At 40.1% G+C, this 23,930-nt stretch overlaps 1 pseudogene; it reads right to left on the bottom strand.

Moving 5' to 3' along the window:
* LOC109232615 overlaps positions 1-6,776 on the bottom strand; it is an 82,771-nt pseudogene extending 75,995 nt beyond the window's left edge.

Below are 23,930 nucleotides of genomic sequence, written 5' to 3'. Positions count from 1 at the left end.
AATTAAAAGCACGGTAGTCGTCGGTACTCTACCATAGCAGTAAGGATGACTATCCAACCCCCCCCCCCCCTGCTATTTTTGGCAGTGAAAATACAAATAACCCCAAAGCAAAACTATGAAAAACATGATTCTTACGCAAATAATGACATGCTATCCTTCTGATTTCAGTGCCAATTAGGATTCTGCTTAAGTCCCATCTTGTATGCTATCTTACTTGGATCTCAAGTGGATGACCATGGACACATGTACCCTTCGAGACTGTTTGGTTGGCGGAAAAAGTTACTAAATCGATGCATAAGACTTTGTATTATTATGTGCATTACATGGTTGCTTTCTTTTTGTTTTCCACATAAGTGATACCTACATAAGGTAAATTGGAATCTTTGTATGACTTAATCCGGATAGAATGTGAAATAAGAGTATGGGCCTTAATATAAAAAATGACATAAATGCCCTCACAATCTTCAAATTAATGTCTTTTTTTCTTTTTCTTCGAAAATATCAAACAAGAAACAATATATGCATAACAGTTCCGGCATTCCTAATCCCTAATCCCTGCACCATACCCCTAAATTACAATCTTTGTGTAACTTGTCTTCAAAACGATATCTTAAGGTACTTAATGGATTCTCAAAGCCTAAAAAGTGCAGTATTTTGAGTCATTGCAAGCAATCATTACTGACAATGGAAATGAGACTTTGGCTTTAAATGACACAACTCAAGGCAAAAATCAAAACAAAGAATGAATCAATGGTTTACTTACAAACAACCACGCCTCAGTCCCTAACAAGTTGAGGCCGGCTATATGACTCATCATTGACCATGTTTCTCCATTTAAATCCACATTAGGCCAACATCATAAAAATCTATATCTATCTATACTATATTACTAATTTCTATGTTCGTGCGTTGCACGAGTATCTAGTGTGAAATATACAAACCGTATAACAAAATGATGACGACCAAGAATATCAACTGCATAGATATTCTAAACACAGTTGTTAAAGTTCAATAATTCCATTCTCACAGTTGATACACAATTTACACTCACACCATATACACACACTTATAATTAGAAGTCGGAAAAATTGATGAGTTTCCATCACTGTATTTGGGTATCTTGAAGAGTTTTTATGGGATAGTGTCTGAAGTGCAAAGGAGGATAAATCGAAGACGAAGAAATTAAAATTGTTAGTAGAGATACATATTCAGAGAGAAATAATTTTGAGAAAATTAAGAGAATTTATGTCCAAAAAAATTGCATGTATGAATATGATAGAACAAATCTTATGCGCTCATTAAGCATTCCAAGAAGCATAGGTCTCATGTACTCTTTCATTACTCTTTCGAATTACTACTATCAAATTTGTATAAAATAGAACTTCTAAGTTAAAAGTACTTACCTTTTTTTATCTAAACCAAACAACACTAAGGAAAAAGATCCGATAAATCAATATCATATTATACTCACGTAATATTCTCAAGTTAAAAGAAAAAGAAAACAATGTTAATTCACATCTGCCATGGATAATATATGTGGAATAAGACAAAATAATTTTTCTTTTATCATTAATATAATGTTCAATGCTCGACCACCATAGCAAAAAAAGTTAAACAAGGTTACTAATTTGGATGAATAGAAAAACAATAGAACAAATGTAATGTGGGAATGTAACTCAAGTGTCATCATACAAAAGTAATATTAAAAGCACGAAGGCCTTAGCGAAATGTTGTTCGCCTTTTTTACCCTTTAAAAATAGATTTCATATTAGACAAAATTGTAATTTAAAATTGCCTAAAATTTAGCACTTGAAAATCTACTGAGATTTTATTAGTAAATATTTTCTTATTTTAATTATGTACCTAAAATTTAGGACTTTAAGAACAACTAAAATTACCTTAAATAAAACATTAAAAAGTCAATTATATGGAACATTAGTACTATACGTTGTTATAAATAGTTTTCATATAACAATTAGCAAGTCATGCCATCCTAAAGGTACTCCAATTGTTTTCATGAGAATAACATAATTTTTAAACAGCTATGACTAAGTTTTTCGAACAACAATTTTACTTACACTTAATATTTGCAACAAATTATATTAATTTACTATAATTATAATTATAATTATAATTCTTCCATCTCAAGATACCATAAAACTCTTAAATTGACCCTATTTTTCCTCCGGGGTGAAAATCAATTCCAAGAAGAAAAGACGAAAACGTAAAATAAATTATATAGGAAGCAAACTCAGGTCTCACGATTATTTTCGAATTGTTAAAAATTTTAAGATTCTTACGTTGCGAGTGTTAAAAATGTTACTAGCTATCGCCAACTAAGTGGTTTTCTTTAAGAAAATGTTAGTAAAATACTTTTCAATAGTGTTCTTGTAAAGTTTTCGGAGTTTGTCCTAGTATTTAAATTTATCTAGCGGATATATAGCTATTACATGCTATTGTAAATATATACTTATTAAATCAGGGATCTGTGGTTAAATGATACTATCCATGTCACGACCCAAAATCCCTCCGAAGGAGTCGTGATGGCACCTAGTCTCTAAATTAGGTAAGCCTAACATTTACTGAAATAACATTAATATTTACTGACTTCAAATTAAATAACTCTCAATAAATCACAATCCAAAACCGGTAGTACAAGTCATAAGCCTTTCTAAGAGTAGTTATACAAAATAAATACAACATTGTTCCAAAACGAGAAGGAATCAATGGAATGTAAATACAAACGAAGGTGACTCCGAGGCCTGCGAACGCAGCAACAGGTTACCGTGAGTCTCCACCGCGATGACCCACACAGCTACTATCGATCAATACCTAGATCTGTACACAAAAAAAATGTACAGAAGTGTAGTATGAGCACACCACGGCGGTGCCCAGTAAGTATCAAGACTAACCTCGGTGGGGTAGTGACGAGGAACAGTCAAGACAACTACTGGTGAAATGAAATGAATAGGATATGATAATAAAATATCGAGATAAGGATAACGAAGTAATATCAACAGTGAGAGAAATCAAAAATACAAACAGTAGGAACAATAAAGGGAGAACACGGGTAGTAACGAACGATAACCAAGTAAATCAGATAACCAATTAAATCAGATAACCAAGTAAATCAACACTGACATAACAAGAACAGAGACAAGTAAGAATGTATTCAAATAAAGAAGGCAATGCCAGCTCAATCAATCACATCATGTCTAATACACAATCCCGACCATCTCAATCCTCGGTTTCTCATATCATAATCTCAACTTCCGAGCCTTCATCCCACATGGCACCTTGTGCCCCCATATCTTCCATCTCACTTTTAACAACAAAATCCACATGCTATACAATACATAATGTCCGTACAAATACACTCAAGATGTTCAAGAAGTCTCATTTACCTAATATGAGTAAATTACAATTTCTAAACTAAATAGGAAAGCTAGCGAGAAAAGATGAGGTTGTTAAGTAAAATACAACCTCAGACGGTTTAAGGGGATATAATTGAGAAACTAATTGAATTAAAGATGTAACAATTATTGAAGTTTGAAGTATTAGAATGTATATACATAAACACGACGAAGTATTGAAAACACTGTAGGTTCCAACACAAGGGATCACAGCAATAAAGGAATTTAAACAGTTAGAACACTTGAATTGATAACAACAAATAAACACAGCAACAGAAAGTGCACGGCATCACCCTTCGTGCTCTAACTCTCAATCCTTACCATGCAATCAATATTCACTTTTGTTCTTTCTTGTTGCGGCGTGCAACCCGATCCCAATCATATAATATTGTTGCGGCGTGCAACCCGATCCCAATCATATAATGATGTTGCGGCGTGCAACCCGATCCCAATCATATAATACTATTGCGTCGTGCAACCCGATCCCAATCATATAATGATGTTGCAGCGTGCAACCCGACCCCACCTGTCCACCCTTATTACTCCTTGTTGCGGCGTGCAACCAGATCCCATATAATATTATTTCGGCGTGTAAACCGATCCGAATATACAACTCAACACCAATCACAAAAGAATCCCGGCAGGGGAACAATAGTATACCAACAATGTCCTGGCAAGGGAAACAATATAATAAGCAATAACATCCTGGCAAGGGAACGATAGTATAACAACAATATCCCGGTAAGGGAAACAATATCATAAGCAATAACATCCCGGCAAGGGAATCAACAAGTACATAATAAGGGTCACGGAAAAATCAAGAAGCACGATAACCTTAACAGAACAACAAGACATAATAAGCACGTGATAACTACACCGGTAACCACCACATTTGGACATGTAACATATTTGCACGAAGCCATAGAGGAACTCACAATCAAGAAGTATCAAAATAATAAGGAAGGCAATCACTTCAATTAAGGCAATTAAGGGTCAATGTAACACGTAAGAATTAGAGGAAAGCTAACAATATCATATGGAGCATATAGAGGCAATTTAAGCAATTATTAAACACAATCATAACGGGATACTTTCCACATAATGAACATAAGGACCTAAGAACCCTAGAGCAAATTTCCCACAAATAAGTCCGAGCACACACTCGTCACCTCGCATGCACGGACTACAATTAGCATAGAAGACTCAAATCCTAAGGGGAAGTCCCCCACACAAAGTTTGGCAAGATACTTACCTCAAAGACGACAAACCGATACTCTAAAATGCACTTCTCGGGTGAAAAGACCTCCGGACGGCTCAAATCTAACCAAATTAACTTCAAAGCACAAATAAAACACATGAGGAACTATTTCGGACTATAAAGTCTCAATCTTTAACAAAATCAAAAAAATGGTCCAAAAGTCGACCCCCGGGCCCGCGCCTCGGAACCCGACAAATTTTACAAAAAAACGAATACCCATTCCGATACGAGTTTAACCCTACAAAATTTATCAAATTCTGATACCACTTGGTCCCTCAAATCATGATTTTTCACTTTTGAAAATTCCTTCAAAAACCAACATTTCTCCCAACCCAAAACAAATTAAATGATGAAAAAGAAGATAAAATCATGGAATATGTTAGATTCTAGATGAAGAACACTTATTTGTGTAAAAAACCCACAAAGAATAGCTCAAAACCGAGCTCCACAAGTCAAGATATGAATAAAATGGTCTAACCCTCGATTTGGGAATATATCCTGCCTGCCCAGGGGTTGTTCTTCGCGTTCGCGACCCTTCTCTCGCGTTTGCGATGAGTAAATTCCTCGTCAGCAATTTCCAAACTCATTCCAGACAGCCTTTAGTATAATGGCCATAACTTTTTGCACACAAGTCCAAATGACAAATTGTTTGATGTTATGAAAACTAGACACCAAGGGCAATAGTTTCATAGGTTGCTCATTTCTTGAGTCATTATATTGCGAGATATAAGCTTCTAATGTCAACCCTGTGCAGTAGATATTTTCGAACTCTTCCCGGATGGCCTGTAGTGTAAATACCATAACTTTTTGTACACAAATCTAAATGCCAATTAAATTACATTTCTGCAAACTAGACACAAAGAGCTATAACTTTCATTTTTGGATCATCTCCAAATTCTTTATAGAATGTGATATATGAGCCTTCGAAGTCAGACCTGTGCAACCGAGATTTCCTTCTTCGAGAACGCGAGTGTCTGTTCGCGAACGCGAAGAACAAACTTCCAGAAGCCAAATTCTTCTTCGCGAACACGAGAGGCTCCTCGTGAACGCGAAGAACAATACCAGATATCAGATAATCAGCATCCAAAGTAGCCCAAAATGATCCGAAACACACCCGAGTCCCCCGGGACCCCGTCTAAACACACAAACAAGTCATATAACCTAATACGGACTCGCTCGAGATCTCAACTCATATCAAACAACGCCGAAACGACGAATCACACCATGAATCGAACTATGAACTTCCAAATCTTCCAACTTTGAAAACTTGTGCCTAAACCTATCAAATCAACCCGGAATGACGCCAAATTTTGCAGAAAAGTCCAAAATAACATAACGGAGCTGCTCCAACTCTCGGAATCACATTCCGACCCCGATATCACAGAAGTCAACTATGGGTCAAACTTCTCCATTTTTCAAACTTCAACTTTTCCAACTTTCGCCGAAACACCTCAAACTACCCTACGGATCTCCAAATCCGAATCCAGACGCACGCCTAAGTCCAAAATCACCATACGAAGTTGTTGAGATCACCCAAAACCCATTCCGGGGCCGTTTACTCAAAAGTCCAATTCTGGTCAAAAATCTCACCGTTTAAACTTCCAAAACTAGTTTTCTTCTTCCAATTTGACTCTGAATCATCCGTGAACTGAATTCAACCATGCACGTGAGTTGATACACATATTATGAAGCTGCTCATGACCTCAAACTGCCGAACCGGGCGAAATTGCTCAAAACGACCAGTCGGGTCGTTACATCCTCCTCCACTTAAACATACTTTCGTCCTCAAATGTGCCCGGAGTCGTTTCAATGTCATCGAACCACTACATGAGCTCACCATACATATACCCAGGGTGATTCCCCATCACCCAATCTAAGCAGAACTGGCAATGCAACTTACTGAAGGTCTCATCTCCTTCTTAGCCCATAACCTTAGAACAGAACCCAAACCTCATCATCTGAAATTTACCATAGGATCCGAATTCCACGTCATCACACTGCACGAACCCTAACAAGCTGATTCGAGCCAATATTCGAATCCAGAATAGAATCACATGCTGCTCCACACAACTCAAATTCCCGAAGCAATAACCTCTGACCACCATAGCCGCTCAATAACATCCTGGATGCCGGTAATACACTTCACATTGCATATAACCTTGTTCTGGACCTCCACATCACTGCTCATGATAAAGAAACATGCGGGAACTCATAGTCGCCCATGAAGACAACAAGTCAAGAAGCTCTCTCGCCTGCTAAGGGCCATTATCCAAATCTTAGCAGAAACGCCCTCATACTTCCAAACACTCCTCACCCCCAATACCATAGAACTAATCTCAGGTCTAAGAATCTCATCTCAGCCAATAAAAGCAACCCAACTAACAGCTCATCACAAAACCACACGGATTCTCACACTACACAATTCGTACACCAAACCAGCAATAACTCAATTATGCAGCACAAATAAAGAAAAGCAAGGTATAAGAATTATCTAACGAGTACAACATGTGTAACAACAAAAGTACAGTTTTTCATCAAATCGTCCCACAGAGGGAAAAAAACACCAAATAAACACGAGGAAATGGGTATCCCACATAACATCCGCTGCGGCGTGTAGCCCTCTCCCAAATGCTCATTGAGCCAAAATGCTCTGGTTCGTTGATTACATAAATACTGATATCAAGTACAACTGAGTGCACAAATAAAACTGTGGGAAAATGAATGAAAGTGCTAAAACATGAAAGAAGCAAGCACAACTAAGGTGCCATGAGCAAATCAACATCACGAGGGCCATCTGCCCGCATCGCCATAAGGCCTACACAGAATTACAACATGCGTGGGGAATAATCATACAACCTCACCGCCTAACACAGCATAAAAGAGTAGCACATATCATAGGCTAGGGGCACAGATAATATCCATTCTGCCTGATAACATAACCATAATAACTATCTCACAGGAGCACACAAACTTGAGCTGATACAAGATACATATTCTCATTGAGCTTTCAAATAGCCCCCAACCCAAATTCTGATTAATTCCACATAGGTGAATATCCTTTCCAAAAAATCCACAGCGACCTATCAATTATGCATGCTATTAACTACCTCATCCTCAACGTTTTTTCACAATCCGCAAACAGGAAATGGACCACATATGAGGGCATCTAGCCCCAAAACCTCAGGAATACCAAAATTTCTATACCCAAACTCAACTACGCAAATCAAATGGCCGATATATCACTTACACCCTATCGTTCTGCTGAGGCACTCATATAGAGTTTCTGGCCGTGTAGCAAAACACGAACCTCAAAAGCCTCAGAACCCAGTAATCACCATGCTACCAGCCACACACTGCAAACCAAAACTCAAGGTCCTTTCCAAAAGTGCACACGCTTCACATATGATAGCCAACAATGCCAATACCCTATTAATTGTTGATACCTATTCAAGAGAAATCCACAATGTACAACATATTCCTTATGCTCAAAGTAGCCAGCCGGCTTAAGTCGTCACCCAAACCATCGAGAACTCCCCAAGATCTGCCTGCACGCAACTAAGCCATCAGGACTACACCTCCCCAACTCAACCGAGTCACACAAACCATCCAATCCAAGAGTGCTGCCACAAATTCCAGTAGAGAATTCCTATTCAAAAGGGCCATTTACTTCCATTTCTATGCTGACCCAACACTACTGAACTGGCTCAATTCTTCGGATAGTCCATATGCAATGATTCCCATCAAAGCCCCACATACAGATGACCCTAGCATGAACCATGTAGCCTAGAAACTCATGAACCACCGTATTTTCTCTGAAGCACCCTGTCCTGCCACAACCACGGCGCCCACACTAAATAGACCTTCTGTGAATCTGAAGTTGTTCCTCCGACTCCCCTTGATGCTGAAATGTATATTCATTAATGACACATAAACACCGTAAGCCCAACATCATCCCGTGCAAGGTCTCAAACCTGGTCATACACAAAATTCGGGAACCCACCAATACCACATATACACATACCTCAGGCCAAAGCTGATATAAATTTGACTCTGCAATCTGAATGCCGCTATTGGACTCCTCCACATGGCGCAAAGCCATAGAAAACAACGTCTGATGATCCGCAAAACTAACCTTCACAGCTCGTACAACACAAATCACAAGGTACTCCAATACCACCAACTATTCCCAATCAACACCCACCTCGTGACCTTCCCACAATTGCGACGACTAGTCAACCAATTAAACCTTTCCAAGCTCGCATTCGTCAATCAGATGCCGGAAACCGATGTGCCTCCATATGAACAACTGAATAGCCTCTCAATACCTTTGTATCTTCAGTCTGGACGACTCGTTGAGACAATGCCTGAGCATCCCTGACTCCTTCGTGGCCCGTCTGTAGCATCACGAACCTCTAGCACATAGCGAACACTGAGAGCGTAATATTATACATGAGTGGATATAAAGGAACATAAGTTATACACTTCGTGCTGAATCAATATCGCACGATAAGGAATGAAAGAAGTGGAATTTCCTAATAGTTCTGTAGCCTCTCGAAGATAAGTACAGACGTCTACGTACCGATCCGCAAGACTCTACTAAACCTGCTTATGACTCGTAGCACCTATGAACCTAGAGCTCTGATACCAACTTTTTATGACCCAAAATCCCTCCGGAGAAGTCGTGATGTCACCTAGTCTCTAAACTAGGTAAGCCTAACATTTACTGAAATAACATTAACATTTACTGACTTCAAATTAAATAACTCTCAATAAATCACAATTCCCAAAACTGGTAGTACAAGTCATAAACCTTTCTAAGAGTAGTTATACAAAATAAATACAACATTGTTCCAAAACGAGAAGGAATCAATGGAACGCAAATACAAATGAAGGTGACTCCGAGGCCTGCGAACGCAGCAACAGGTTACCGTGAGTCTCCACCGCGATGACCCGCACAGATACTATCGATCAATACCTGGATCTATACACAAAAAGATGTACAGAAGTGTAGTATGAGCACACCACGGCGGTGCCCAGTAAGTATCAAGACTAACATCGGTGGGGTAGTGACGAGGAACAGTCAAGACACCTACTGGTCAAATGAAATGAACATGATATGATCATAAAATATCGAGATTAAGATAACGAAGTAATATCAACAGCGAGAGAAATCAAAAATACAAACAGTAGGAACAATAAAGGGAGAACACGGGTAGTAATGAACGATAACCAAGTAAATCAGATAACAAATTAAATCAGATAACCAAGTAAATCAACACTGACATAACAGGAACAGAGAAAAGTAAGAATGTATTCAAATAAAGAAGGCAATGCCAGCTCAATCAATCACATCATGTCTAATACACAATCCCGACCATCTCAATCCTCGGTTTCTCATATCATAATCTCAACTTCCGAGCCTTCAGCCCACATGGCACCTTGTGCCCCCATATCTTCCATCTCACTTTTAACAACAAAATCCACATGCTATACAATACATAATGTCCGTACAAATGCACACAAGATGTTCAAGAAGTCTCATTTACCTAATATAAGTAAATTACAATTTCTAAACTAATTAGGAAAGCCACCGAGAAAAGATGAGGTTGTTTCTTTTGAAATCATTTGAGTAAAGAAAGTACCCCTTTCAATTAAAATACAACATCGAATGGATTATTACCTTTAACATGGGAGTTAATAACTTAAAACTTAGTAGAAATTCCTTTTTAAGTAAAATACAACCTCAGACGGTTTAAGGGGATATAATTGAGAAACTAATTTAATTAAAGATGTAACAATTATTGAAGTTTGAAGTATTGGAATGTATATATATAAATACGACAAAACACTGTAGATTCCAACACAAGGGATCACAACAATAAAGGAATTTAACATTTAGAACACTTGAATTGATAACAACAAATAAACACAGCAACAGAAAGTGCATGGCATCACCCTTCGTGCTTAACTCTCAATCCTCACCATGCAATCAATATTCACTTTTTTTCTTTCTTGTTGCGGCGTGCAACCCAATCCCAATCATATAATACTGTTACGGCGTGCAACCCGATCCCAATCATATAATGATGTTGCGGCGTGCAACCCGATCCCAATCATATAATACTATTGCGGCGTGCAACCCGATCCCAGCCATATATTGATGTTGCGGCGTGCAACCCGACCCCATCTGTCCACCCTTATTACTCCTTATTGTGGCGTGCAACCCGATCCCAATATACAACTCAACACCAATCACAAAAGAATCCCGGCAGGGGAACAATAGTATACCAACAATATCCCGGCAAGGGAAACAATATTGATAATGCCAAACTATGCCTTATAAAAAGACACACACGGACGTTGCAAATATAGTCTGGGTGTTTCTGCCCAGAGTCGAACCACAGAGAATTAACCTACCAATTACTCTTGTCAGATTTACTAGATCCACACAGTCAATTTTCCCAAACTTTGTACTTCACAATTGATGATATGTCTAACAACTAAACTGAAAGTAAATAAAGCTGGAAGTTAACTAAGCTTGCTCGTATATAATTGGAATAAGATTTAAGGTAATGGTTTCCCCCGTTGTTGATTTCCTTGGTTGAATATGTATTATAACTCAGACTTAGTTGTCTCTATCAATCATGAACGCTCTAGCTATCATAAATCTTTCTCAAGCAATTATGATAATTTACTAAACGCACTTTCTCAAGTTACGTTAGCTAGATTCACAAAACAGTTCACTTAGATTGCATCCGAGGTATCGTTATCTCTAATCCTACCTCTAAACCCTCGGTTATGACTCTCGTCTATACTCCGGGAGTGATGTTTTTCATACAATCACCTAAATATGCACTCTCTCTCAAGCAGATACATACTAAATAGGGACGGATAATTGAGGGCCCTTTCAACTAACCACAATCAAAACATAGATGAACAAATAGAGATTAACAACCAATTCCAAATATATTAATATAACAACCAAGTCATCCCCAACGGGTTTCACCAAAACCTTAGGTTAAAGTATCTAGCTACTCATGACAATGGAAGATAAAACCAATAAATTGTTCATAATGGAAGAATTGCAATAAAAATAGAAGAGAATAGAAAACTATGATGTTTTGGGTGATCTCTCACACTTGTTCTTCTTCCAAAAGTAATCTCAAAAACTAAGCCTCTCCAATTGTGGGTGATTTTCTACATCTTATAAGGGTTTTACACCAAGTTTCCCCGAATTAACACTTTGGTTCCTGAACTTTCCGCGTCCTGCCGCGGTCCTACCGCGGTTACGCCAGGACCGCGGCCAGAATGGCCTTCAGAATCTGCAGCAGTGTTCTGCCGTGGTCCTACCGCGGTTACGCCCGGACAGCGGCAGACCAACTTCAGTTCTGGCTTTGTCCCTTCGCTTGGTGCACTTTGTGGATATTGTATGATTGGCCTCCTCTTCTCCGTAATTGATCCCAAAAGTACTTCACAAACTTCTTTTATTGGATATAGCCTGCAAAGCATGAAAAGCACTAATCAGAGCATTTGGATATCACTTTTTTACCGTAAAAGCTATATAAAAATGTGGTTCTTTAGGGCCTAATTATAGTTTAATTTACCTATTATCAAATATCATAAGCAATAACATCCCGGCAAGGGAACGATAGTATAACAACAATATCCTGGCAAGGGAAACAATATCATAAACAATAACATCCCGGCAAGGGAATCAACAAGTACATAATAAGGGTCACGGAAAAACCAAGAAGCACGATAGCCTTAACAGAACAACAAGACATAATAAGCACGTGATAACTACACCGATAACCACCACATTTGGAAATGTAACATATTTGCACGAAGCCATAGAGGAACTCACAATCAAGAAGTATCAAAACAATAAGGAAGGCAATCACTTCAATTAAGGCAATTAAGGGTCAATGTAACACGTAAGAATTAAAGGAAAGCTAACAACATCATATGGAGCATATAGAGGCAATTTAAGCAATTATTAAACCCAATCATAACGGGATACTTTCCATATAATGAACAGAAGGACCTAAGAACCCTAGAGGAAAATTTCCCACAAATAAGTCCGAGCACACACTCGTCACCTCGCATGCACGGACTACAATTAGCATAGTAGACTCAAATCCTAAGGGGAAGGCCCCCACAAAAGGTTAGGCAAGACACTTACCTCAAAGATGACAAACCGATACTCTAAAATGCTCTTCTTGGATGAAAAGACCTTCGGACGGCTGAAATCTAACAAAATTAACTTCAAAGCACAAATAAAATACATAAGGAACTATTCCGGACCATAAAGTCTCAGTCTTTAACAAAATCCAAAAATCGGTCCAAAAGTCGACCCCCGGGCCCGCGCCTCGGAACCCGACAACTTTTACAAAAAACCGAATGTCCATTCCGATACAAGTTTAACCATACAAAATTTATCAAATTTCGATACCATTTGGTCCCTCAAATCATGACTTTTCATTTTTGAAATTTCCTTCAAACACGTACATTTCTCCCAACCCAAAACACAAATTAAATGATGAAAAAGAAGGTAAAATCATGGAATATGTTAGATTCTAGATGAAGAACACTTACCCAATCGATTTGTGTGAAAAACCCACAAAGAATCGCTCAAAACCGAGCTCCATAAGTCAAGATATGAATAAAATGGTCTAACCCTTGATTTGGGAATATATTCTGCCTGCCCAGGGGTTGTTCTTCGCATTCGCGACCCTTCTCTCGCGTTCGCTATGAGTAAATTCCTCGTCAGCGATTTTCAAACTCATTCCAGACAGCCTTTAGTATAATAGCCATAACGTTTTGCACAAAACTCCAAATGACAAATGGTTTGATGTTCTGAAGACTAGACACCAAGGGCTATTGTTTCCTAGGTTGCTCATTTCCTGAGTCATTATATATTGTGATATATAAGCTTCCAAAGTCAACCCTGTGCAGCAGAGATTTTTAAACTCTTGCCGGACAGCCTGTAGTGTAACTACCATAACTTTTTGTACACAAATCTAAATGCCAATTAATTTAAATTTATGAAAACTAGACACAAAGAGATACAACTTTCATTTTTGGATAATTTTCAAATTCCTTATAGATTGTGAGATATGAGCCTCCGAAGTCAGACCTGTGCAACCAAGATTTCCTTCTTCGCGAATGCGAGTGTCTCTTCGCGAACGCCAAGAACAAACTTCCAGAAGCCAAATTCTTCTTCGCGAACGTGAGAGGCTCCTCGCGAACGCGAAGATCAACACCAGATATCAGATAATCAACATCTAAAGTAGCCCTAAATGATCCGAAACACACCCGGGTCCCCCGGGACCCCGTCTAAACACACAAACAAGTCATATAACCTAACACGGACTCGCTCTAGATCTCAAATCATATCAAACAACACCGAAACGAGGAATCACACCATGAATCCAACTATGAACTTCCAAATCTTCCAACTTCGAAAACTTGTGCCGAAACCTATCAAATCAACCCGGAATGACGCCAAATTTTGCAGACAAGTCCAAAATAACATAACGGAGCTGCTCCAACTCTCGTAATCGCATTCCGACCCCGATATCACAAAAGTCAACTATGGGTCAAACTTCTCCATTTTCCAAACTTCAACTTTTCCAACTTTTGCCGAAACACCTCAAATTACCCTACGGACCTCCAAATCCGAATCTGGACGCATGCCTAAGTCCAAAATCACCATACGAAGTTGTCGAGATCACCCAAAACCCATTCCGGGGCCGTTTACTCGAAAGTCTAATTCTGGTCAAATTCTCACCGTTTAAACTTCCAAAAATAGTTTCCTTCTTCCAATTGACTCTGAATCATCCGTTAACTGAATTCAACCATGCACGCGAGTCGATACACATATTATGAAGCTGCTCGTGACCGCAAACTGCCGAGAAATTGCTCAAAACGACCAGTCGGATCGTTACAATCCATCACTATTGAGGAAAAACGAAGTAAGAGCGTTTATCGACGTGTATATTCTCTTATTCATGATAATGGTTTGTTTATAAAGGATGGCGTGCGAACTTAAATCAATCTCCAACGAAAGTCCAAATAATAAGGTATAGAGGACATTCGTAGAGCACACATCTTCCTTTACTGAGTTAGATAAATACGATCAAATGCTCATCCTTTTCGGAGTTTATTTTTTAAAAAATAATTATTTAATAATTTCGATACTTTCTCTGAATAATATCTTTGTAATTTTCATGGTACGAGATACACGCGCAACGCGCCTACTCTAAAGCTAGTTAAAATAAAAAAGCACTAGTGGTTCTCTATATTTCCTATTGACAAAAAAATCTCAGATATGGTTAAAAACTCCTGAGAGCATAAGACCAAAAGTGAATCTGCTAACATAACTAAAACATATTCCCAACTAAAAATGATTAAATTACTAAAGATATGAAGAGGTTTATATAAGTAAAACTGAACAATCTTCATAATTACCAAGAAGCAAAGAGTATTGGTATGAAAGTGAAACTCTGACCAGTCTTTACAATTAGATCTAACCAACACATACACACAGTATGACCTACCCAATGTAATGGAATCTTCGAACCTTAATCCACTGGAACCACCATACCCAAGAGATTATCGAGGACAAACAATTACAACACGAAATTCTTCACAGAAGACACAGACACACTACCAATGTCTCCAACGGTGAATGAACCCATTCCTCTCTCTCAAGAGGACAAGGCAAGATTGTATCACCCCTGGTGCTTCTCTGTCATTATGAAACTGTTCGCGAGAAGAATCCCACATCTAACACTCAAAACTAAATTAAATGAGTTGTGGAAGCCGGAGGAGAATCTCATCCTAATTGACCTAGGATGAGATTTTTTCACTGTCAAATTCAATCTAGAGGAGAGCATGACCAAAGCTCTCCATGGTGGGCCATGGTTCGTCTTTGGGCACTTCCTGACAATGAGAAAATGGGAACCAAACTTTGTCCCTAGTGAAGCCCTCCTCACCTTCATAGCTATTTGGATTCGTCTTCCTCACTTGCCAACAGAGTTTTATGACTGTAATATCCTAGAACGAATTGGATCAAGAGCCGGCAGGCTTCTCAAAGTAGACTCTTGCACATCATCAACCTTAAGGGGCAGATATGCTAGGTTAGGCATACAAGTCCCCTTAGAATCCCCAGTCATAAAATCCTTACAATCGGATCACACACCCAACCAATTGTCTATGAGGACTGGTCATACTAACAGCATATTATGTGTATTGGATGTGGGAGAACTGGTCATACTAACAGCAGATGCAATTACCAAACAATTCCAATCACCCACCACTAAACGAATGAACTACCACCGAATAAATATACAGGGGACGAAAAGCAGCTGCAAACTGTAAGATACAACAGGAACAGAAAATGGCATCAAAAGCTCAAAAACCCCACATTCCAGGAATCAAACCCAGGGGCAAAAGGGATCCAGGTAAAAATGTTTGATGCTGCTACATGTAAGTTCCTAAATACTCAAACTTTCCCCTACCAAGGGAAATCGACTCCCACAACGGACAAGGGGATAAAACATCAACTAGGTAATCTTAAAGTTGACCATTTAAACAACCCCACCCCCTCTAATTTTTTAGATAACAAGTTGTCTCACCCCAGAACTAGTGAGATTTGCAATCAGCATCCACCCACCCCTTCTAACCTTTCCCAAGGCTCACTGACACACACCTAACCCAACATGCCTTTAAAACAGTCTCAGCCTTACTACCCAAACACAAAATCCAGAAATAGAGCCCACTTCGGTGTGTGGCCCAAAAATAGACCCCAAAATCATGCCCAATATAACACACGCGTTCTACTCCCACCTCTCACCCCCACCCACCTATCACACCTCCCACACACCCCGTAGCCCTTCCTTTCCCACTCTCTCCCAAATCCAGTTGTGAGATTAACCCCAAATCTTTACCAAATCTATCATCTGCAATAAATAATCATTACCATGCAGAGGGCGAAGTGACACCCGCTGTCTCGTCAAGCAAACCCAAACTCCTCAATTCCTCTATTAACACTAATGGAAGCAATGAATTTGTCCTTGTTTTTACCACTTTGGGTAATCAAATTCCCACCTTAATACCCTCCAAAATCGACCACAACAATGTCCCAACAACAATTAGCCAATCAAGCAACGACAGAAGACGAACCAACTCCTCCATTGATGCTAGTCTTAGCTCCCCTTCCGCCTCCTCACTCCCCGGGATCGTGGTTAGAGATGGTCATGCAGGGCCAAAGCCAGGTCTTGAACATGAAGATCTGTTCGGTCCCCGTATCAATTCATGTGCAAGACCCACTCTTCCTAGTCCAATAATTAATAGTGGGGCTCAACCTTGGCCTGGCAAGTTTTGGTCACCATCTGTGGCTAACCACCCTTCTCCAAGCCCAGTACTCCTATGGGGCAAGGATCTGTCAATGTAGGAGTTATAACTCCTGATAGGCCAAGTGTGTCAGCCGTTGCCCTTCTTCCCCAAAATCCGTGCTCAATACCCGCCAGAAACTACATCCTTTCTACTGTGCCCCCCTTCTTCCCTTATCGATCCCAGAAATGGGCATGTGATCTCACCCTCTGTTGCTCCAGTTCCAAAAGCATCAACAGAGGGACAAAGCTGTGTGCTCCACTAGATATCCAGATATTGGACTTCCTCAAGGAGTACAATCTAGAGCAGGAGGAAACCTAGAAAACCTAGGAGTGCCAAAAGCAACAATAGTACTACTAAAAAGTGCCAGGTGATAGAGTTCAAAGAGCGACTCAGTGAAATGCTTATTGCGCTCTATCCAAGGAAAATGTCAAGCTACAGTCTTGATCTCCAAGTTCCCTCATTTCCAAACTTAGGACACTCCATTGATCTAGTCCAACCATCACTAGGGAGGGAGAGTCAGAGTGCATTGACCAAGGGGAAGGGAAAGGGTGTCAAGAGAAAGACACCACACCAATAGAAGCTCCTGATGAACTTTATCATATGGAATGCCAATGGTCTTACTAGCATAGTAGACCAGATAAAAAATCTTGTTGATGTGTTGCCCCAAAATGGCCCCAACTACTACGTCACTTGCATCACACATGAGTTCAAAAGGTACACTCCAATTTGGAGCGGTGATGATGGTAGTAGTTTTCAACTTGAACTTAAAGAATTCAAAAGCTCTCATGCAATCACTATTGAAGTTAAACTTAGCAACCTTCTCAAGTGGCTTGCACAAGAAACTCCGTACACCCTTCACCGAAGTTGGAGATGGAAGTTTAGAAATCACCTCAATCTTTGCCTTGTCAACTTCAATGCCATTCTTTGAGATTTTGTGGCCAAGGACAATGCTTTCTTCGACCATAAAATGGCATTTCTCCCAATTGAGCACAAATTTGTTTTTTCACATCTAGCCAACACTTTGTCTAAATTTGCAAGACAATCATCAAAAAAATCTCCAACCACCGAGAAGTCATCCATGAAAACCTCAAGGTAGTCCTCTACCATATCCATGAAAATAGCAATCATACACCATTGAAAAGTCGACGGTGCATTGCACAAACCAAATGGCATCCATTTGAATGCGAAAGTACCATAAGGACATGTAAAGGTTATTTTCTCTTGATCTTGTGGAGCACTAAGAATTTGATTGTATCCCAAATACCCATCAAGAAAGCAATAGAAAGCATGGCCGACCAATCTATCGAGCATTTGACCTAAGAAAGAAAGTGGAAAGTGATCCTTCCTTGTGACTTTGTTGAGCTTGAGATAGTCCATACATACCCTCCAACCGGTCACCGTTCTAGGACAACTAATTCGTGTCATTGGTGACCACCGTCATGCCCCCCTTCTTTGGGACACATTGAACTGGAGAAGTCCACGAAAACAACCCCGGCATCCAACCACTTGATAATCTCTTTTTTTACAACTTCTTGCATAGCCACATTGAGTCTCCTTTGATGTTCAACAGATGGTTTGGCTCCAGCCTCAAAATTGATCTTATGCATGCTAAATGCGGGGCTTATCTCCCGAATATCCGCCAAGGTCCACCCAATCGCCTTCTTTCTCTTTTGTAGCACCACCAATATGGAATCTACCTGCACGTTAGTCAAATAAGAGAAAAGAATAACTGGTAAAGTAGAATGAGGACCAAGAAATTAATACCTAAGATGTGGAGGCAATGGCTTCAACTCCAAGGTAGGAGGCTCTTCAACAGAAGGCTTTGTAGGAGGAGTTGTCCTATTTTCAAGATCCAAGGATAATTTCTGGGGTGCATAGTTGTAAGATCCCGTTCTTTCAAAAGAGTTTACACATTCCATGAAGCCATCCATCTCGTCATCATCAAAGTTGAGCAAGAAGGCCTCCAACATATCACCAACATTGATCGTAGTACTTGTTTCATCAACAACGACATTGGTCACCAAGTTCACAAAAGATCACACCTCATTGCTATTTGGTTTCTGCATGGACTTACACTCATGGAATATCACTTTTTCATCACTAACCCGGAAGGTAAGTTCTACGGCTTCAACATCACAAAGAGCCTTCCCCGTAGCAAGGAAAGGTCTCCCAAGAATAACCGGCACCTCATAATTAACTTTATAATCTAGAATGACAAAATCCTTCGGAAGAATGAATTTATCAACATGAACTAAGACATCTTCAATCACTCCCAACGGTCTCTTCATAGTATGATCGGCCATTTACAATCACATAGAGGTGGGTCTTGGTTGCCCAATTCCCAAAGTCTTGAAAATCGAATAGGGCATCAAATTGATACTTTCCCCAAGATCACAAAGAGCTTTAGCAAACTCGGCACTTCCAATTGTACAAGGAATCGTGAAAGCGCCGGGATCATCCAACTTAAGAGCAATTGAATGCACAATTTCACTCACTTGATGAGTAACCTTGATAGTTTCAGAATTCATTGACCGCTTCTTTGTCACATGATCCTTCATAAATTTTGCATAACTGGACATTTTTTTCAAAGCTTCAACTAATGGCACATTGATTGAGAGACTCTTCATCATTTGAATGAACTTCTTGAATTGATTCTCACCATTTCGCTTGGCAAGTCTTTGATGGTATGGAGGTGGAGGCTTAGGCAATGGTGCCTTAGCCTTTTGCACTACCGGCTCTGGTATGTCAATAATGTGTTCCCTAGACAAGTTCACTTCCTCGTGAGTCTCTTCTAAACTATCATCAATATCAATCCGAACTTCCTCATTAGGTTGCACCACATTGTTTGGGATTTACTCTTCTTGCACCACTTGATCATCATCAACAGGTTTTCTTTGACTTGAGGTGGGTGAATTCCCACCTCTTCCACTTCTTGTAGTGAATTCCATGGCATGCCCCGTGATGTTTCCACCCTTTGGGTTTACTACCGTGTCACTTGGTAGTGCCTCCTTACGATGAGAATTTAGTGCTTGAGAGATTTTCCCCATTTGAACTTCTAAGTTGTGAATTGATGTGTTGTGTGAGGAAAGTTGGGCATCCGAATCGGCATTATTTTCCATCATTTGCTTGAACATATTTTCAATACGCCCCATCTCATTATTTGAAGAACTTAGACCACAGGAAGGATAAGGAGGTGGGTTGCTCGGTTGTTATACATCGGGGGGCTTTGAAAGCCCGGCCCCCCTTTGATTGTTGTTCCATCTGCCTTGATTGTTACCCCTCCCCCAATTTCCTTGATTATTTCCACTCCAATTTCTTGATTGTTGTTGTTATGCCAATTCCCTTAATTGTTGCCACCACTCCAACTTCCTTGATTGTTAGAATTCCAATTGCCTTGATTGTTTTGAGGTCACCATTGTTGTTGGTTAGGGACTTGGAAGTTTTTTCTTTGCCCTTGAAAATTGTTCACATACTGCAATTCCTCTTCTTGTTCATTATAGGAATCATCATGCTCAAAATCACAATCTTCTTGCACATAGTTCTCCACTCGATTTTGCACTTGTGGACCCTTGGTCCTTCTCTTGTTTACCATCGTGTTCACCCTTTCCATGACATTGACTTGCTTAGGATTTTGCACTTGATGAAGTTGAGCCTTTGCTAGTTGATTCATGGTAGTAGTCAATTCGGCGATGGCTTGCCTATGGTCATATTCGGATCACCTTGTGGAACATTAGCCCGGGATTGCCAAGCCGATGACGTTTCCGCCATTTCATCCAAAATCCCACATGCCTCCGCATAAGGCGTAGTCATAAAGTTTCCACCTGCAAGTTGATTCACTATACATTGGTTGGTTGTGTTGATCCCATGATAGAAGGTTTGTTGAATCATGTTTTCCGTCATATCGTTGTTGGGAAATTCATTAATCATTGTTCTATAGCTCTCCCATATCTCGTGTACCGGTTCATTTGGCTCTTGCTTGAATCTAAAATCTCATCTCGAAGTGTAGCCATATGCCCGGGAGAGAAGAACTTAGAAATAAATTTTTCCGCCAACTCTTCCCAATTGTGAATGGAATAGTTCGGCAATCGTTCCAACCAATCAAAAGCTTTCCCCCGTAGAGAGAAGGGAAAAAGCCTTAGCCTCAATGCATCCTCGAAGACATTTATTTGTTTGCTCCCCCAACAATTATACACAAACCTCGTAAAATATTTATACACATTTTGAGTTGGAGCACCCCATTGCTCAAGCAAAGTGAGCATCACATTGGTAATTTGGAAGCTACCCGCTCTAATACGGGGAGGGACTATTGCACTAGCATATCCTTCATTAGGTAACACCCAGTGTGGAGCCGCTCGTGGTGGAGGTGGGGTAAAGCGGGGACATTGTCATGAGTCACTCGGACTCTTCTATTGGCTTGAGGTTCAAGAGGAACCTCCTCAACTTGCTCATCATCGGCATCCTCATCCCCCAAAGGCATATTTCCGAGTTCATTGTTTGCCGCCATGATTGTACCTAAAATTGTTTCACACAAGTTAGTAACATGAAAGGAAAAGAAGATATTCCAAAAACAAATCCAAATATATAGCTAACACCGTTTTAACTCCCCGGCAACGGTGCCAAAAATTGATGACGTCCACAACACACCTCAATAAGAGATATGATACGTTTGTATGCAATATAAATTATCCAACTATGAGTTGGGGTCGAATCCACATGGATTATAAGGGGTGTTAGGAGTATATACTTGATGAGAGTGAATGGACTAACTAAATTGGCACTTACAAAACAAAGTGTTAATTTCTACTTTTACTATTACTCTAATGATTGCAAGCTAAGGAAAAGAAATTAGAAATGATATTTTTGGTATTTTTCCAAATAGTTTAAAAGCCTAGAGATGTGACCATAACCTAGGTGTTCGCCTAATGGGATAAAGATGTTAATACTTATTTTGTTGATTGGGGTGTATTATAGCTCTCAAATCTACTTTACTCACTCAATACCTCGCGGTCAGAGAATGATTTTGCCCAATTTGGCTTTCTCAAGTCCAAATGGGTATCAAACAAAATAGTTGATATGAGCTCAAGTCGGGTTCTTACTATCTCTAGTTTGAACCCTTTAATTAGGCTAATCAATCTCTCAATTAGCCCAATTCCTTGTTAGCCAAGTTATCCTAGACTAGGTCCCTCTTTCTCAAGTAGAGACTAAGTCAAAAAGGTATGAATCAATGTTTGCAACCATTAATTCTAAAATTGAAGCATGAACCAAGCTAAATAATCAACACTCAATCATAAGCAAGCATTAAATTAAATACCCATAAGGTTTACACACTAGGGTTGGGTCACAACCCTAGTAAAAAAATCTAGCTACTCATACAACAACAACAACATACCCAGTAAAATCCCACTAGTGGGGTCTGGGGAGAGTAGAGTGTACCCAGACCTTACCCCTACCCCGAAAAGGGCAGAGAGGCTGTTTCCAGGAGACTCTTGGCTCAACAGGAAAAGGCAATAATATCAGAAGAGAAATAAGAGAAAAGACATGTAATAATAAAAGATACCAGAAAGAAAATAGCCACAACAAATAAGTGAAAGGACAATAACACAAAACACCAATGTGAATACAACAAAGACCGCTAAACAAACCTAAAGAAACTCTAACAGACTACCCGGTATAAAGAGGGAAGAACTCTCGACTACCCCCTAGCCTACCACCCTAATGCTCGACCTCCACATGTTCCTATCAAGAGCCATGTCCTCGGAAATCTGAAGTCGCGCCATGTCCTGCCTGATCACCTCGCCCCAATACTTCCTAGGCCGCCCTCTGCCTCTTCTCGTACCTACCAAAGTCAACCGCTCACACCTCCTGACCGGTGCATCTAGGCTTCTCCTCTACACGTGTCCGAACCATCTAAGACGCGCTTCCCGCATCTTGTCATCCATGGGAGCCACGCCCACCCTCTCCCGAATATCTTCATTCCGAATTTTATCCAGCCTAGTGTGCCCACACATCTATCTCAACATCCTCATTTCTGCTACTTTTAACTTCTGGATATGTGAATTCTTGACTGGCCAACACTCAGCTCCATACAACATGGTCGGTCTAACCATCGCTTTATAGAACTTACCTTTGAGTTTCGGTGGCATATTCTTGTCACACAGGACTCCAGACGCTACCCTCTATTTCATCCACCCCACTCCTATACGGTGCGTAACATCCCCATCGATCTCCCCATCTCCCTGGATAATTGACCCTAAGTACTTAAAACTTTTTCTCTTGAGGATGACCTGTGAGTCAAGCCTAACTTCCACATCCGCTTCCCCCGTCACGTTGCTGAACTTACATTCCATATATTCTGTCTTAGTCCTACTCAACTTGAAACCTTTAAACTCTAGAGTCTGCCTCCATACCTCCAGTCTCCTATTAACGCCGCCTCGCGTCTCATCAATCAGAACTATATCATCAGCAAACAACATACATCATGGCACCTTTCCTTAGATATGGTGTGTCAGTGCGTCCATCGCCAGAGCAAATAAGAACGGGCTGAGCGCAGATCCTTGGTGTAATCCCATAGCCACCTACAAAGGCTCTGAGTCACCTCCCACGGTCCTAACCCGAGTCATAGCTCCATCATACATATCCTTTATCGCCCTAATGTAAGCCACCGGCACACCTTTCACCTCCAGACACCTCCAAAGGACGTCCCTAGGGACCTTGTCATATGCCTTCTCTAGGTCAATAAACACCATATGCAAATCCCTCTTCCTATCCCTGTATAGTTCCACCAACCTCCTGATAAGGTGGATAGCTTCCGTAGTAGAACGGCCCGGCATGAACCCGAACTGGTTTTCCGATATAGACAT

The sequence above is a fragment of the Nicotiana attenuata genome, chromosome 9 (genome assembly GCF_001879085.1).
Source record: "Nicotiana attenuata strain UT chromosome 9, NIATTr2, whole genome shotgun sequence".
Lineage (NCBI taxonomy): Eukaryota > Viridiplantae > Streptophyta > Magnoliopsida > Solanales > Solanaceae > Nicotiana > Nicotiana attenuata.
Note: the sequence above shows the minus strand (reverse complement) of the source record. Positions and strands in the feature narration are given on the sequence as shown.